Here is an 18,255-nt window from a genome sequence, read left to right as displayed (position 1 = left end):
AAAAATGTTAATGGCATCTCGAGGCATGACTGGGATAAACGTCGAAGGAGGACGAAATGGAGTAATCGCTGCACTTGTTGTAATCACCCCCATTTCACGAAGATCTTCCTGAGTATTTTCAGGTGCCTCCTCTGAATTTCCTGCCAATGAATACACATTTTTCAACATAGGTACATCTGACACTTGTAATTTAACACTTGGACGAGTCACAGCCACTAGCTCTGTTGTCATGCTATTTGCTTAATTCAATTTGTGAAATTTTAAAGTTTCAATTTACGAATATATTTGAAAACATCAATTCGAGACTGTACGTATTTAAATCCTGATTTAGGACAAAACGAAAGTCCTAAGGCCAGAAGCTGGGTCTTAGCAGTATTGAGGTCTAGATCTGCTAAATTAATTACTGTGTTAGTAGTATTAGAGTCCTCTATTGCTGTTGCTCCTGCTGAGATTTCCCCTTGCCTCTTTTCCCTCTCCAGTTGCCTCTTCCGCCTACGCCTCTGTTTGCGCGGCTGGTTGCATTTGACTCTTTTGGCTTCTGAGGTATTCTTGGTCTTAGGGTATGTCTCCTGTCCTCTATGATAAACCCCAATTCCTCAGATGGGGTAAAACTGGTGGCTTGTGGGATTACCTCATTTCCTTGCCCTCTATTATCAGATTCAGTGCTACTGATTACCGAACTCACATCAGTATCGGACAAAGCAATCTCATCTTGAATCTGTGGTTGTACAGATGACTCTTTAGAATTCAATGCTTGTCGTTTAACTGATTCAAATTTCTTAGAGAATGTACAAATCCTGCCAGACTCATAGTCAATTTTTTCTCTGGCAAACTTATTTAATTTGCGTTCTTTAATGACACTTTCATGTTTTACCAGACGTTTTTGGATGTTTTCTCTTCCTTTCTTAATTGTGTCTTGCTCTTCCCTTGCATCCAATTCACTATTTAATGAGTCTATTTGTTTCCCAATCTCAAATCTATCAATTTCGGCGATTTCACTAGAATGCACACCATATTCATGGAAGCGTCCAAGTTGTTAGTAGACCACTCTTGTAACATCTGGGGGATAGGATTCTCAAATGATGGTGCGATTAAGATTCGTAGCCCCCTGGGTACTCTTCCCGGTTCTTTGTACTTTTGTGAAGATTTCATTTCCCACCATTTGGTAAGTTCCGTTCTTTGGAGCTTCTCTAATTTCTTAAGAAGGACTTTGACATCTTTATCTTTGTCCACTGAACTCTTTGAGGTATTATTTTTTGATGACTTGATGTTGTCAGGCACTTTGAGGAACAATGCGTCCGCCGCTGCCTCACGGTCGCGGAGCACGTCAGCTGCTGCCGCCATTGTAGCGGTGTTTGGTGGAGTTATTAATTTTGTGCACGCAAGGACTCAGGGTCGGGGATGCAGTAAACCTGACACTTGCTTGATTACTGAACTGCTGCTAACTTTTCACCCTCGTCTGGCGATAGAATTATGTAACGCTCAACGCTGCAAACGCGGCTCACCTGGGAACGTCAGATAGCTCGGTCAGTCCTCTGACTTCACGATACCTCCATACCTTCTCCAAGCGAAAGCGCCGCTGCAGCTGAATGCGTTGCTCTCCACGTGACTGAGGGGGGCCGGCTCCCGTTACTCCTTCCGAGTGCTTCACAAACCGCCAATGCGGTATCCACTGTTTTGAGCCAGGCACTTGAGAAAAGGGGTCAGTTTAAAAGCAGCTACAGCAGCAAAACCGCCCAAATTGAATTGAAAACACAGTCCTGATGCATCCAAACGCTGTAAGCGAAAATCAGGAAACGGACCACCACGCAGCAGAATTGATTTAACGTGCTTTATTTCTCCATCAAAGCAGCCATGACGCGTTTCGACAGGGAACGCCTTGTCTTGATCACATGACATGCCGCAACCAGTAAAGTGCATTTATATTAAACACAGACAAACACTCCTCCCTCACAATAGAGGTAAACAGCAGACTTGGCACTACTGTAAGTATATATATATTCACTGAAAAAACCATAGGTTATAGACCATATATAGTTAGGAATTAGCATTTACAAAACCTTGAAAATTCACTGAAAAAACCATAGGTTATAGACCATATATAGTTAGGAATTAGCATTTACAAAACCTTATTTTACTCACACAAAACCATTGAAATTCCATATATAGTTAGTTGCACTAACTATATATCGCGCACCCGCAATCCACTGCTGATGATGTCACATATTACATCATTCATGACATGGTCAGTGACATCACTGATGACATCACTGATGACATCTCAAATGACATCACTGATGACATCTCACTTGACATCAATGATCACATCACTGATGATATCATTCATGTGATAATACAATGCATCTCCTCACACTCTAATATAACCTCTATTACACCCAGTGTTAAATAGAGAGTATAATTTTTGAAACCATTGACACACCAATACTAGTTACTACATACGCACTCACTGATTCCTATGTCTACACACACATTCACTCATACAATCATTCATACATACAATCACTCATCTTTACAACACTATCATATGCACTCATGCACCTATACAGAAACTCACACTCTGCCACTCATCCATGGAGTTACTCACACACCTAGTCAGTCCTGAAAAGAATCAATCACACTTCCATTTTCTCATCTATACAGTTAAACACAGAACACCTTACATTTTTGAAACATATACTAACACATACTTACTCTCTTATAGAATCACTGATACAAGTACACATTGATCTGCACAGAGTCACACACCTCCCAGCCAGCCATACACACACTCAGTCTCCCATACAAATACTTGTGCAACCAATCAATAACCCATATAGCTACTTATATAGCTACTGATCAACACATGCAGCAGCTTGCACAACAACAGACATACTGATGCACACTTTCAGACAGTTTAGTCACTAACCCGTGCATTCAGTAAGACGCATTTAATCACTCACTCATACAGTCAATCACGCACCTACTAAAACCTTCATTCAGACACTTATACATCCACTCATTCTTCAATATGTAAAACATATTTAAACTTTACAGAAACACATAATCACTGGATGTTGTCATCAGTGATGTCATCAGTGATGTCACTGACCATGTCATGAATGATGTAATATGTGACATCATCAGCAGTGGATTGCGGGTGCGCGATATATAGTTAGTGCAACTAACTATATATGGAATTTCAATGGTTTTGTGTGAGTAAAATAAGGTTTTGTAAATGCTAATTCCTAACTATATATGGTCTATAACCTATGTTTTTTTCAGTGAATTTTCAAGGTTTTGTAAATGCTAATTCCTAACTATATATGGTCTATAACCTATGGTTTTTTCAGTGAATTTCATTGTTTTTTTAACAGCTAATATCTGTAGCTGTAAAATGTATTCTTCTTTAAATCCCAAAAAATATTTTATATGTTTATGAATAATTTTTTTTTTAAATATTTTTTTTTCTTCGTTCCCGCTTTGCGAATCGGGAAGCTTCCCGTTAGCTGACCTTGATGCCGCGAAATAGACCGCGAGCCGGTAAACGTTTCTTTACCGCAACTGCCGCGTTACAAAACAACATCGTGACGCCTCCCGTCCGCATGACGTTTCACGTTGTCGCGTGATACGTCATATGACGTGCTACGTTAGCGAACTGGTACGCGAACCGAGTCGCAAAGCGCAGGTTTCTGGAAGCAAACCGGGAGGCCCTGCAAAGCGCTTAACGTAAACACAGCAGGTCATGTGACTTGGTAATAACACTTTTCATTGGTTCATTTCACTTTTGGTTTACTAATGATGTAAGACTAGGTCATATAATCTAAAATGAACACTTTTCATTGGTTGAGAACTCTTGTTTTTCCCAAATGATGAAAATCCCTCCTTCTTTCCTCACTCTGACTTTCATCATTGTGAGAGAAAGACCCTTTGTCATCACTGAGCAATGGCTTCTTTAGTAGCTTCAGCTGGTGCTTCCCCACCACCTCCACCACATCCAAGGAAGAGTGGACCACCTGCTCAAGTTATAATTCAACAAGAAGAGGAAGAAGAGGAACAGGACGACGAGCACGAAGAGAGGCAGTTTTTGCCTGAGGAGCCCAGGACGTCTCACCGGAAAGAAAACTTCATTTGGCAATTTTTTAAAATTCCCAAAGGTGAGAAAAAAGTAAATGCAAGATACGTAACTTGCCTTATATGTCAAGATAGACTGTCCAGAGGAACCGAGAAAAAATACAGTTTCGGAAACTACACAATGCATCGCCATATGACTAGGTGGCATCCTAACAACTACAGTGCTGCACAGTTTCGGAACGACCTAGATAATCTCCCTATTATGGCCAGAAGATCTGTTGTACCGGAAGTAACGGGACCAGAGGGCAGGGAGATGGTGCCAAATATACAAATGAGATTTGGTGAAGTAAAACACACCTGCGTATTTTGCGATGGATTCATTTGCTACGGATAAAGAAGCATCACTCTGAACAACAGAGCTATTGACTATCATATGCAAGTTTGTACGAAACGCCGAAAATAATAAATACTTTTTTTTTGTTTTGTTGCTCCTGTTGAGCCCTTTACAATGAATCGTTTTCATTGCCCCCTCCAAGAAAAACCCCAAAAAATATAAAACTGTTCAGAAAAATTAAAAAAAAGTAAAAAAATGTTCCGAAAAATAATAAAAAAAATAGAAAACAACAAAAACAATAAAAAAAAAAGTTCTTTTCAGAACTACCTCCCCGTTATTAAAAAATTGGTACAATATTTGGAACTGTGCCAACCTCTATTTCTCTTAGTTCGCTTCCCAGTTCGCTCGCCGGTACGCGAACCGGAAGCGAACCAAAAACAGTAAGTATAAGGGAAGGAAACAGACACTTATGTTAAAAGAAAGACAGCTATAGGGGAGTAAACTAGAGATACTATTACCCGTAATCCACTGCTGATGATGTCACATATTACATCATTCATGACATGCTCAGTGACATCATCAGCAGAGGATTGCGGGTTTTTTGGCAACGTGCCTTATCCACGGTTTAATAACGCTGCCTTTTGCTTTATATAAGTTTTCAAATTGTATGAAATATATACCAATAGGTCGTTATGAACCTTTAGGTAGTGCTTTTCTTCATGAGGTCTGGTCGCTTCCATACACATACAGATGTTTCAAAGATGATCAAGAAGTTTATCTGAATGGAGAGGAATGCACTGAGACGCCAGATCATTCACTAATGTGTAGGCACATACAGTTACACGGTTCATGCAACAAACACCGACCAAATATGGCTTGCGTGTTGCAAGGCATGCCAGTTCCTGCTATCATCCCCACGTTCAAGTTGTTGGAAAATGGTAGTTATTTGATGCTCAATAATGAAGATTGATCTGGGTTAATTAAAAGTATTCCTTTTATCGTAACCGTAAGTGAACGGGTTATTTGCTGCAGAAATGTTCTATTTCCTCCCACACATGAACATAGGGAGTTTTCAATCTCGCCACAAATACCAACCTTGGGAGCAGATTTCAACGGCATGGCAAGAATAAGAGCTCTTTTGTCTCAGAGAGAGGTGGCCTTGAGTTCGGCCCGTGAAACTTTCGTGCTTCACATAGCGAACACCCGTACAGAGGTGCAGACCCTTTTCAATTCAGATTTGCCTTTCCATTTCAGCAAGATGGTTCGGACTATCTCTAACGCATCCTCCACAAAGGCCCTGGCGCACTTTTTTAAAGTTGTTACCAGTGGTCTCGTGACTTCATTTGAGAAAATCTTTCGAGTCATCCCTACTTTCTTTCATTGTATTTTTTCCACTCTGCTTCGTGGATTGCCATTTTTACTTGCATTACCAGCGGACGCTCTTGTGCTTTTTTACATTTTTAAATATGGATGTCCCTCCTATGCAACCTCCCGCCCTGCAGCTGCTGACACTGTTCCGCAATCGCATGCTAGAATATTATGGCACAATGCCGTTGGCGATATTAAGCACGGCATATGGATTATCTTTTCGATTCTCCTACTTCACCTGTGTCCAGCCTGTATTTCACTGCCTGACCTGTGATTTCGATTGGGCCATTGATTTGTGTCTCTGCGGACCGGTTTCTCCTGACATCGACTTTAATCAGCTGATGACTCCTATCATTACTCACGAGTTGGTTTGTCCTGGCGAAAGGATTATGGCTGTGGCATTGATGCATGGACTAATTGGTCCCTGGAATTTACTGGCGGCAACACAGTCTTTCTTGGAACAGAGCTTTCTTGAAAACCCACCGAGCTGTCCTCTGATGGTGATAGAGGATCCGGTGCTGGGAGAGCACGTATGTTCTTTTCCGCTTTTAAATTGGATGGCTGAACTGTTTTCGGATGAAGACGGTGACTTCCTATTGGAGGCTGTTGCAGCTTATTTTGCATACACAGTTATGTCATAGACCTTTTTCATGTTTGATATGCTGAGTACTAGCATTTCATTGACAATTCATTGACTTATTTGTCAAGTTTTTATTATTTACCTTGCCTATTGGCTTAAGACTCGATAAAGTACTTGGCTGTTTTATTTTTCTTTAGCATTAAATTTTCCTAGTTTTTAATGCTTTACCTTGCGGACCGTCCACATATAAACTTGCAATCTGCTCTCATGAGATGGCACTTCTATTATCTTATTCAGTTCGTTTCCGGATCATGGGGAGGTGTCATCTACGTCCTGGATATCTTTACACCGTGTTAAGTTAGCATGGGCTCATTACCGGTTTAAACGCCATTTTTCCTTTTTTGCAACTTCTGCACACGACACTTAGTTGTTGCTTTAGCTTTCAACCTAGTAGTTCATCGTGGTTTACATGAGAATAATATGTTATTGCTCTACTATCTGCTTTGCTTGCTAAACTATATCTGTACAGCGAGTGCTAAAGTTTCAAGAACAACACGATACAGAATTGTTATGAGGTCTGATCTCCACGACTTCATACTCATAACATAAGTGCAACTTCTGCCAATTCTGGGCATGAGGCGGGTTTTATATTGCTTTGCCGAACACACATACACAACACTTGATGCGGTTCACATGAAGAGAGAGCTGGTGTATGCTGATGTGATTCCTTCAAATCTAAGACACTAAAGTATGGGCACGCCCTAAACCAACACAAAGAGACCTTCTTAGCAAATAATATAATATGTGTATTAGGGAGGGTGAGATATAAGCAGCCGCGGGCCGTGGAGGGAGTTACGGTGAGGCAGGGAGGCGGGGAGGGGGAGAAGCAGGGTGGAGCCCTCTCCACCCTGCCCCTCCCCCTCCCCGCCTCCCTGCCCCACCGTAACTCCCTCCACGGCCCGCGGCTGCTTATAAGTGTTGCTAACTCTTATTCATTTACAGCATGTTAACATACTGTCACCATTCGCTTTTTATGTACTAGTAACTATGCTGGTAATTTTGCTACTGATAATATGTGTACTTGTATTATCTAAGATACTACGCCTGAGAAGACGGCATTAGTAAATAAACATTTCAAATACACATGTGTTCTTCTTAACTCCATGTTCTGGTTTCTAAGAAATATATAACGACCGACTGTTCATGAGTTCCACGTATCCTGAGGTACTATAAGTTCATATTCTGGATTGTCTAAACATTGAGAGTTTGTTATATCCAATGTGACACTGTACCTAGCTTACTAAGGGGTTTTTGATTACTAAGGTGAGTTTTGGGACACCCTAATTCGCCGAGGTTCCAATCCTCTGTCCACAGTTCTGTGTGAGAACAGAAACCCTGCGACAGGGGCACCCCCGACCCTTGCTGGAGCTTCATCACACTTGCGATACAACTCCAGCAATGCGCCACCTTTACGGCACAGATACATCACGCATCTGTGCTGTTTTTGCCCCATGATGCGCCGCATTGTAAATGCAGCACACCATAGGTGACGGAACAGCGGCACAGAATGACTAACACATCCCTGGTGATGCGCCAGTCATCATAAATCTATCCCTATGCTTCTTATCTTGTTAGAGATGAACCGCCATATGTATCATCAAAGTTTTTTGCATTTCCTAAATAGCGAACTTTAAGGAATAAATAGCGATTCTTTACCATTCCTAGTTTGCGATGAGCTATTTGCTAATTACAAATTACCCATTCATTTCCTTCATTTCCATAGGACGGTTGGACTCACTTTTAGCTCGAACGGCTGAATGGATTTGCACGAAACTTGGCAAAATTGTAGGGACTGGTAGCCCGATGTGCCTTTGCTATGTCTCAAGATATATGCTCCAGTGGTTTTTACGAAAATTAACTTTGAAAAATATATATTGGGCTACATTGGCCTATATATATGTTGGAACCCAAATGTAGCCCAATGTAGCCCAATGAAGCCCAATGAAGCCCAATGTAGCCCAATGTAGCCCAAAGATGGCCGCCAGAGACGAAAAAAAACAAATGTAGACCAAATATCAGCCAGATGTAGCCCAACTATAGCCCAGTGACAGAATGACCAATCAGCGTCGCAAACCTCCGTTACGCGAAGCGGAGCGCTGTTACAGATATATATCTTTTTTTGAACGTTAATTTCTCAAAATCCACTGGAGCACATATATTGAGACCTAGCAAAGGCACATCGGGCTACCAGTCCCTAATATTTTACCAAGTTTCGTGCAAATCCATTCAGCCGTTCGATTATTATTATTTTATTTTTTTTTGCCCCGCGGGGCCCTTTTAAAACCTCCACATCAAACCTAGGGGGTCAGCGAGGATCTACTATTCCCCCTTATGGTCATTTGCCCCTTCGCTTTCGCCTCCTCTTGTCTCTCGATCCTACCGAGAGACAAGATGGCGGCCGCTACGGACTGTTTGGAATGTTGACAGATGCCGGAGAACCAATCAGCTTCGCTTCACAAAGCTCCGTTGCGCGAAAAGTACGCGTCCTGGAGCGCTGCCCGGTCCGCTGTTACAGATATATATCTTTTTTTAAACGTTAATTTCTCAAAATCCACTGTAGCACATATATTGAGACCTACAAAAGGCACATCGGGCTACCAGTCCCTACAATTTTGCCAAGTTTCATGCAAATCCATTCAGCCGTTCGGGCTAAAAGTGAGGCCAACCGCCCTATGGAAAACTCAATGTTAAAAACACGTTTTGGGACCCCCCTTTTTTCTCGGCCCCCCCTTGACGAACCCCCCCCAAATTTTCAAGGGCTGCTCAGAAACAAAATGTGCCATTTTCCTGAAAATTTCAGCCAATTGCGTCCACAAACGCCAAAGTTATTAGACATAGAATTTTCAAAAATCCCATAGAGAAAAAATCCTAACTATATATACCTACTGGCGACCGCCAGTAGGTAATATATATATTTGGAGAATTGAAAAAGCAAAAAAATCAACTATTTTCTAATTAGCATTTAGCATATAAAAAACTTAGAAGTTAACTGAGAAAACTGTCAGAAATTTTATATTTAGGAATTAACATAAAACAAATCTTAGAATGTCCTCATATCCGCCTATCCATGTTATGCGCTTGTGCATTCCACTTTATTTCGCGCCTCCATGTTGGAGTTTCCTATCTTTACCAACCTCCTCTTGTTCCAGGAAACGGTTGCAAATATCAATCAATCATTCAATAAGAACATTTGTAAAGCACACTACTCGCCCATGAGGGTCTCAAGGCGCTGGGGGGGGGGGGGTTGCTGCTACTGCTCGAACAGCCAGGTCTTGAGGAGTCTTGTATTTTGTATTTTGTATTTGTAATTACAGCAGCTACCCACATGGGGTCTCCCGGCGCTGCTTGAAATAGCTCTAAGGTAAATCTAGCAGTTGTCATTGAGGGAAGAGCCAGGTTTTAAGGTCTCTGCGAAATTTCATCAGGGATGGCTCGAATTTCAGTGTGACCGGGAGAGAATTCCACAGCCTGGGAGCCCATTCTCACCAGTTTGAAACACGGGATCAAAATGTTCCCTTGGGATGAGGATCTAAGAAGGCGAGATGGAGAGTATTGTTGGACGAGATACTGTAGGTAGGCCGGAGCCAACCCTTGCTTGATCTTATGCATAAAGCAGAGGGCTTTAAATTTAACCCGGCTTTCAATGCAGAGCCAGTGTAAATCTTTAAGGAAAGGGGAGATGAAAGATCTCCACGGGACCTTGCACAGAAGGCGTGCGGCTGAGTTTTAGACAAGCTGGAGTGTCCTCTGAATCTCCATGGTGACTCCAAGGTAGAGCACATTGCCGTAGTCCAGGTGAGAGGTGACCAAAAGCCTGGACCACATTGCGCCTTGTCAAGACCCGGAGCATCCAGAGGATTTTCCGAAGCCACCCTAAGATGGAAAAGCAGGTGGCCGCCACCTTGACCACTTGGTGCTGCATGGAGAGCGAATCATCCAGAATGAAACCAAGATTTCATACCTGCTTAACTGGGAAGGGTGGAGGGCCCATTTCCAACGGCCAATGGTGAGGGCCCCAAAGATGCTTATGTTTGCCCAAAATAACCACCTCCGTCTTGACTCCATTCAATTTCAGGAGATTCGCCTGCATCCACTCCGCCACTCGGCTGAGTCCTTGTTTAAGAACAGACGAAGTGCTTGATTCAGCCGAGGAAAGAGAGAAGAGAATCTGAGTGTCATCTGCGTATGAGTAAAGGGAAAGACCGACATCTTCCACGATGGTTGCCAGGGGCCTCACATAGATGTTAAAGAGCATTGGGCTCAGTGAGGACCCCTACGGCACCCCATGCGCAGATGAACGAACAGAAGAAGAGGAGTCAGAGGAAACGACCTGAAATGATCGGCAGCTCAAGAAAGAGGACAACCAGGCCAGAGCAGGACCAGTCACCCGGCCGCTTTCAGGGCTTTCAAAAGGATAGGGTGCGAGACCGTATCAAATGCGGCGCTTAAATCTAAAAGAATAAGCGCCGAGGTTTTGCCCTGATCGAGACGAGAGCGGAGATTCTCAGTGACCCCCAAGAGGATAGTCTCTGTGGAGAAATGGGTACGAAACCCAGACTGGGATGGGTGTAAAAATCCTGTAGTCTCCACATGGGAGGTAAGATGTATATTAATGTGCCTCTCCAAGATCTTTGAGAACATAGGTAACAAGGAGATGGGCCGGAAGTTGGAAAGCGTCTTGGGATCTGCGCCAGTTTTTTTTTAAAGTGGAACCACCATGGCTCTTTTCCATTCATCCGGGACAATAGATTCCCGTAGTATAGAATTCAAGAGGTCTTGAATGACCAAAAGTAGGTCAGGGGATAGCTGTCGAAGAATGTCCATAGGAATTGGGTCCAGGGGAGAGCCTGAGTTTACCTTAGCCATACAGGCGAGGAACCAATTCAGGTCTAACAAGGGCCATTCAGAGATCTGTGCCTCCAGAGATGGAGAACCCAGTATATCCAAAGTGGAGGGATCAGGACGTGTCCTAGGAGGAGCCGATGAGAGGGAGTTATAGATTTTTTTGACTTTAGATATAAAAAAGTCTGCGATTTCATTGCATTCAGTTTTCCCCAGAGCAGGTGGAGTGGGGGAAGTATTCGAACCTGCTAGCTTCTTCACCATTGAGAAAAGAACTTTCGGCCGACTACTGGCCCTATTGATATACTCCGACACATAGAAGGCTTTCGCCTTCCTACAGGCTCGGTGGAACTGCCTGAGTGCTGATCGATATGTCAGTTTGTCACTTAGAGCATATGTTTTTCTCCAGGATCTCTCCTGGTGTTTACATTTGGACTTCAGTGTTTTCAGATCGTCCGTGAACCATGGGGCTGCAGGAAGATGTGAAATAGGTCATCTGGGACATGGCGGCAGATGGCGGTTAATGTTAGAGGTCAGCCAATGGGATACTTCCTGATTCAGAGAAGTACACATTAGCTTTGTGCTAGCAGAAAGTGAGGCGTTAAATGCAGGGATATTCAGCTTAGTCCAGGCTCTATCGCTGCCCGCGGCGCCAGAGAAAGTCGTTTCCTTAGCAGTCTCGACGACCAGACTAAAGTAAATGGCAAAGTGATCAGACCAATCAAGGGGGAGAGCAGGAGAAGTGAAATCAAGCGGAATATTAGATATAACCGGATCAAGTAAATGGCCAGCCTGGTGGGTTGGACCTTGATTGCGTAATGTTAGATTAATGGCCTCACAATAAGATAAAAACATTCTACTTAAGCTATTTTGAGTGTCTTCTAGATGGAGGTTCAGATCGCCCAGGATGGTGAAGTTGGCTGACTTCAGAGCATATGGGGCTACTCGCTCAGCAACGATGATAGCCACTGGGTAGATTTATCAGGAGGACGGTAAATAAGCATTCCCGATAATGTCAATTGGGCAGAGACCGCTAGTTTGAACAGTGCGGCCTCGCAATCTGGGAATGAAAGGGATTCCAATTGACAGGAGTAGGTGGCCTTAAAAAGTAATTATGCGGGGAATGGTGTTCGAGATGCGGCGCATGAAGGTAAGCGTTGGAGTGAGTTTTAAAAAATTATCAGCAGATGAAATTGCACAATTTCAAAATAAATGCAGCAAGCCTAAAAACCCCCGGCTTCTGCCTCAGGGGAGAAACAACAAGCTAAGTCCGTGCGCCCGCGCTACTGTGCGATTTAAATATCCGGGAGGGCGGGAGGCAGCCAACAGCTAGACCGCTGCCCTTGCCGTCCACCAAAGATGGCGTCCACCCCTCTCTTGTTTCGCGTCAGCACCTGGTCGGCTGTGCGGGGAATGGGTTTCGAGATGCGGCGAGGGAAGGTAAGTGTTGGAGTGAGTTTAAAAAATTATCAGCAGATGAAATTGCACAATTTTAAAATAAATGCAGCAAGCCTAAAAACCCCCAGCTTCTGCCTCAGGGGAGAAACAACAAGCTAAGTCTGTGCGCCCACACTACTGTGCGATTTAAATATCCGGGAGGGTGGGGGGCAGCCAACAGCTAGACCGCTGCCCTTGCCGTCCACCCCTCTCTTGTTCCGCGTCAGCCCCTGGCCAGCTGTGCTGGGAATAGGGTTCGAGATGCGGCGAGGGAAGGTAAGTGTTGGAGTGAGTTTAAAAAAATTATCAGCAGATGAAATTGCACAATTTTAAAATAAATGCAGCAAGCCTAAATACCCCCGGCTTCCGCCTCAGGGGAGAAACAACAAGCTAAGTCTTCTGAAGGTCAGCAGGTCTTGGGTCTGCCAGAGGAGAATGGGGAGGGTGTTCCAGATCTTGGTGGCGAGGTGTGAGAACGATTTGCCACTGGAGGTCGCTCTTTGGATATGGAGGACAGTGACGAGGGCGAGGTCGGCGGAGAGGAGCTGGCGGTTGGGGGTGTAGAAGCTGAGTCGTTTGTTGAGGTATGCTGGTCCGGTGTTGTGGAATGCCTTGTGTGCATGGGTGAGGAGCTTGAAGGTGATCCTCTTTTTGACGGAGAGCCAGTGCATGTCTCTCAGGTGGGGTGTGATGTGGCTGCGGCGGGAGATGTTGAGGATCAGGCATACAGAGGCGTTTTGAATGCATTGAAGTCATTTCAGGAGTTTGGCCAAGTTTCCTGCATAGAGGGCGTTTCTGTAGGCCAACCTGCTGCTGATGAGGGCCTGGGTGATCGTTCTTCTTGTTTCGGTGGGGATCCACCTGTAGATCTTGCGGAGTATGCAGAGGGTGTTGAAACAGAACGACAAGACGGCGTTCACCTGTTTTGTCATGGAAAGAGTAGAGTCGAGGATGAACACCAGGTTGCGTGTGTGGTCGGTGGGTGTTGGAGCTATTCCCAGTGCAGTCGACCACCAGGAGTCGACCCATGCTGAGGGGCTGGAGCAGAGGATGAGGACCTCCGTCTTGTCCAAGTTTAGCTTCAGTCGGCTGTTCTTCATCCACTCAGTGAAGGCTTTCATTCCTTTGTGGAGGTTGGTTTTGCCGGTGAGGGAGTCCTTGGTGAGGGAGCGGATTGGCTTGGTGTCGTTGGCGTAGGAGATGATGTTGAGGTCATGCAGTTAGGCGACGTGGGAGAGTGGTGCCATACAGATGTTGAACAATGTCGTGCTGAGGGATGAGCCCTGGGGTACGGCGCAGATGATCTTGGTGTCATTGGACCAGAAAGGGGGAAGCGGATGCTCTGGGTTCTGCCGGAGAGGAAGGAGGTGGTCCAGTCCAGAGCCTTGTCTCGGATCCCAGCGTCATGGAGGCGTGTGCGTAGGGTGCGGTGGCAGACGGTGTTTCAGGAGGTTGACAGGTCCAGGAGGATGAGGGCCGTGGTTTCTCCGTTGTCCAGCTGGGCACTGATGTCATCGGTGGCGGCGATGAGAGCGGTTTCGGTGCTGTGGTTGCTTCGGAATCTGGACTGGGATGGGTCCAAGATGCTGTTCTCCTCAAGGTAGGGGGTCAGTTGTCTGTTGACGGTCTTCTCGATGTCCTTCGCCGGGAACAGGAGCAGGGAGATGGGCCAGAAGTTCTTGCGGTCTTTGGGGTCAGCCTTGGGTTTTTTGAGTAAGGCGTTGATCTTGGCGTGCTTCCAGCTCTCCGGGAAGGTCGCTGGATAAAAAAAAGGAGATGTTGATGGCTTTCTGGAGGTGGGGTGCGATGGTGGTGCTGGCTATCTTAAAGATGTGGTGTGGTGTAGTATTTCATCCTATTTAGATCACACAACCTTGATAATACAAGATGCAGATATGCCAGGGATGTGGAACCAAACTACCTGAGTTAATACTTGAACCCACCAAATCCAGACCTAACTTAAGCAGTAACAAGAAAAAAATTACAGCTAAACAAGATTGAAAATGTGTCCTCATCAATGCGCCTTCATTGGTTAAACACAGCTTAGAATGATAAACATTAATTGTAGACAAGGAGATAAGCATTGCGTTTATAACCAAAGCCTGGACATAGGAGGCTTCTGTTCCAGACTTGGTAAAAGCCACACCACCTGACTATCTTTGTTTCACGCTCAATAGACCCAATAGAAAAGGGGGTGGCCTTGTGGTCATTTACCACAAGTCAAATATGGCATCTTTTAACCCTCTGACCAACCTTGGTTTTGAAGCCTTGGACTTCTGTTTCTACCTGTCAAACCATTTCTCCTACAGAGCGCCGGGGCCCAGAAACTTATTCCTAAGGCAAACTGACAGCATAATGGAAACAGTTTTATGTTCCAAAGCCTACACCACATGCATAGATTTCAATTTTCATTTGAAATCACTTTCAGACCCTGACACCTCCAACCTACTAGATATGATGAGTAATGCTGAACTAAATGGTGACAGGATCCACACATAAGGCCGGCTACACGTTAGACGGAATCTTTTCTAGTGAAACACAACAAGGTACTATTGACATTCTTCCAGCCATTTGTTCCAATCATAGGGCAATTCTATTCCAAATCAACACCTACAATCATCACTCAGGGAGACCTGAGAGAAAACAACTGGTTAGCAGAGCCTGGAATAAAATTAATGTGAAGTAACTTCGTGAGACGCTCAATGCGATGGCCCCCACTTTCTCCACAGACCTAGATGAGGCGACACTAGCAAATACCAAATGGCTAGAAGAGATAGGTGATAGGCTTGCCCCAAATAAACACCTGTACTCCAACAGGGCAAGGCCATCCTCGCCTTGGTACTCCTTGGAGCTCAGAGACCTTAAATTGAGCTGTAAACATCTAGAGCAAAGTTGGAGGAAAGAATACAATGAGAATGATAGCAATAAATACAAAATCTGTTTAGCTCAATACAAACTGCTTCTATGTAAAACAAAGCAAGAGTTCTTTACCAAACAAATCAATCTTGCAAAGTACTTGTCTAAAGAACTTTTTAAAACAGTTACAACCTTAGCACTCCCAGCCACACCTACAATCACCGGTAGCCGAGAACTATGTGATAAAATTGCTCAATTCTACCTGTCCAAAGTAGAATCTATCTTCTCCACCTTCTCCCAAACTCCAGTCACTTCCATCATTACCCCGATTGACGGAAATCAACCAGAAACAAACGACAGGGAATCTCTGAACAACTTCTCCCAAGTAATACCCACATTAATTTCAAACCTTATTAAAACAACGAGATCTGGGTCACCTAATGACCCCTGCACTATATCTCTGTTAAAACTAGCGCCGGAACCAGTAGCCCTTGCACTGACCTCCGTTATCAATGCTATGTTCTGTCAGGGATACTTCAAGTGCGCTCCTGGTATTGGAACAGTGGAAGAATATCGAAAATTAGAGTTTTACTCGGTCGGGGATATGAAGCTCAGATGGTGCTGGCTCTCAATTTTGGCGCAAAAATAGCGGTCAGTCCAAACGATGTGTACTCTCCTCTCCGTGTCATTGCACGGAGAGGAGACGACACATCGTTTGGACTGACCGCTATTTTCGCGCCAAAATTGAGAGCCTGATTTTCGATATTCTTCCACTGTTCCAATACCAGGAGCGCCCTCGTGTGTATCCTGTCCTGTGCCTCTCCTCCCACGCCGATACAAAAGGGGATGATGGACGGAGCGTTTGAACAAATCAAACACTCATCCCCAGTCAAATGATCTGGGTTTAATCCATCACCATTCTTTAGTTCACTCAGCCACCCCAGTTCAGACATGGCTATATGCAAATCAGTCTGACCCTGTGCCTCATGGGAACAGTGCAGCCCGAACTGCCAAGCCATGTCTTCCCTGGACCGGAAACAAGCATCCTGGGACCGGTTTCGGATTCATAATCCTCATCAGCCAGGCTATCTTGAATCCAGTGGCCAAGTGAACAAGGGGGAACAAAGCGATACAAAAGGGGATGATGGACGGAGCGTTTGAACAAATCAAACACTCACCCCCAGTCAAATGATCTAGGTTTAATCCATCACCATTCTTTAGTTCACTCAGCCACCCCAGCTCTCCTCCCACACCATCATCTACTCACTACACGGATCCACGGACCGACATTATACTCTCGCTTGCCTACTCACCCTTACCAGGGGTCCCGGCTGGGTCACTGTAAGTTTGTAATTTCACCTTCTCATCACGGTGCTACCCTTGTTAACTCCATGAGTTCGGCAAGCCCTAGAAAGGTGCCCCTCACTGACAAGTCCTGAAGAGACCTAATACCCTATTCAGGTCGAAACATCGTCGACACTAAAAGAGACAGACTTTGTACAGCAGTGGTTTATACTTTGCAACTGTTGTGGTCTTGATTGCCTATACATTACTGGGTCGTCTCTTACGAATTGAATACAAACCTGAAACCTTGTTTTCCATACAATATTATGTAACACTTAAGTAGTTTAGGTTCTCCTTTTTTTTAATAACATTCACTTGGGACACACTATCACCTTTGTGATTATTTGTTTGTACATAATATTACTGATGATCTGTGTAAATTGTTGATTCATACTAATATAAACTCTATGAATTCTAACTGTGTATGCGTAGCCTCCTTGTTTGACATCCCTTGTAAATCACCTACATTGCCATTGTGAAGGATATATATTACAATAAGTGTTTATCTATCCACAGGAGCCATTGTTTCCTTTAATAAGCTAGATTAATCACAGACACTTCAATATTTTCCTCAATCTCAGCGCAAGTCAGGAAACTAAACTTGTTGCCTGTAAGAAAAAGGATCCAGTTCAAGGCGCTGTGCCTTGTCCATAAAGCTCTACATGGAACAAGCCTGGAATTCCTGAAAAAGAAACTTAAATGGTATATACTCAAAAGAGCACTCTGGTCATCAGAAGCAAAACTAATAGCAGTACCCAGAGTGCGCAAAGTTAGCTGGGGAGGCAGAAGTTTTGTAACACATGCAACAAAACGGCCTACTGCTGCGAATTAGGTCCATGACAGAACTTCTCTCCTTCAGAAAGGCTTTAAAAACCTGGCTTTTCTCCTAATTTCCCTGTGCACTTCGTTTTCGCTTAGGCCAACAAGGACTCAACAGCACCAGGACACCCACGGTTAACAATGCGCTCTATAAATATCAATAAAATTAACATTAACATAATACAGTACCATAGCTGACAAACGTTAAACGTGGCTCAGTCAAATATTTAAGACCCAAAGCTCTAGGAGAGTCAATTCAATTTCTTTATTGTTTGATTAATTAAAATCTTACAATGACACAAAATACATATAATAATCCAACATAAACAGTAAAAGTATAAATAATGCAAGTGTTTTTAAACTGAGTTGCATTTGGTAAGATTTGTCATGTAATGTATTTTAAAATATAGTGGTTATGGGTAAGAAGAAACTCTCTCTCCATACTGGAGGCAAAGCATAATGTGTATTTGTAAAGGGTGCATTCCCCCATGGATATTTTGGAGCTAAATAACAGATGTTTATTGTTACCCATCTCAATGGTATT

The 18,255-nt window shown here is 44.0% G+C and overlaps 1 protein-coding gene across 1 annotated transcript in view; it reads right to left on the bottom strand.

Moving 5' to 3' along the window:
• LOC144827953 (fucolectin-like) overlaps positions 1-18,255 on the bottom strand; it is a 294,181-nt gene that overhangs the window by 239,891 nt on the left and 36,035 nt on the right. The gene's annotated exons all lie outside the window — the stretch shown is intronic.

The sequence above is a fragment of the Lissotriton helveticus genome, chromosome 4_1 (genome assembly GCF_964261635.1).
Source record: "Lissotriton helveticus chromosome 4_1, aLisHel1.1, whole genome shotgun sequence".
Lineage (NCBI taxonomy): Eukaryota > Metazoa > Chordata > Amphibia > Caudata > Salamandridae > Lissotriton > Lissotriton helveticus.
This window is presented reverse-complemented; position numbering and strand designations above follow the sequence as displayed.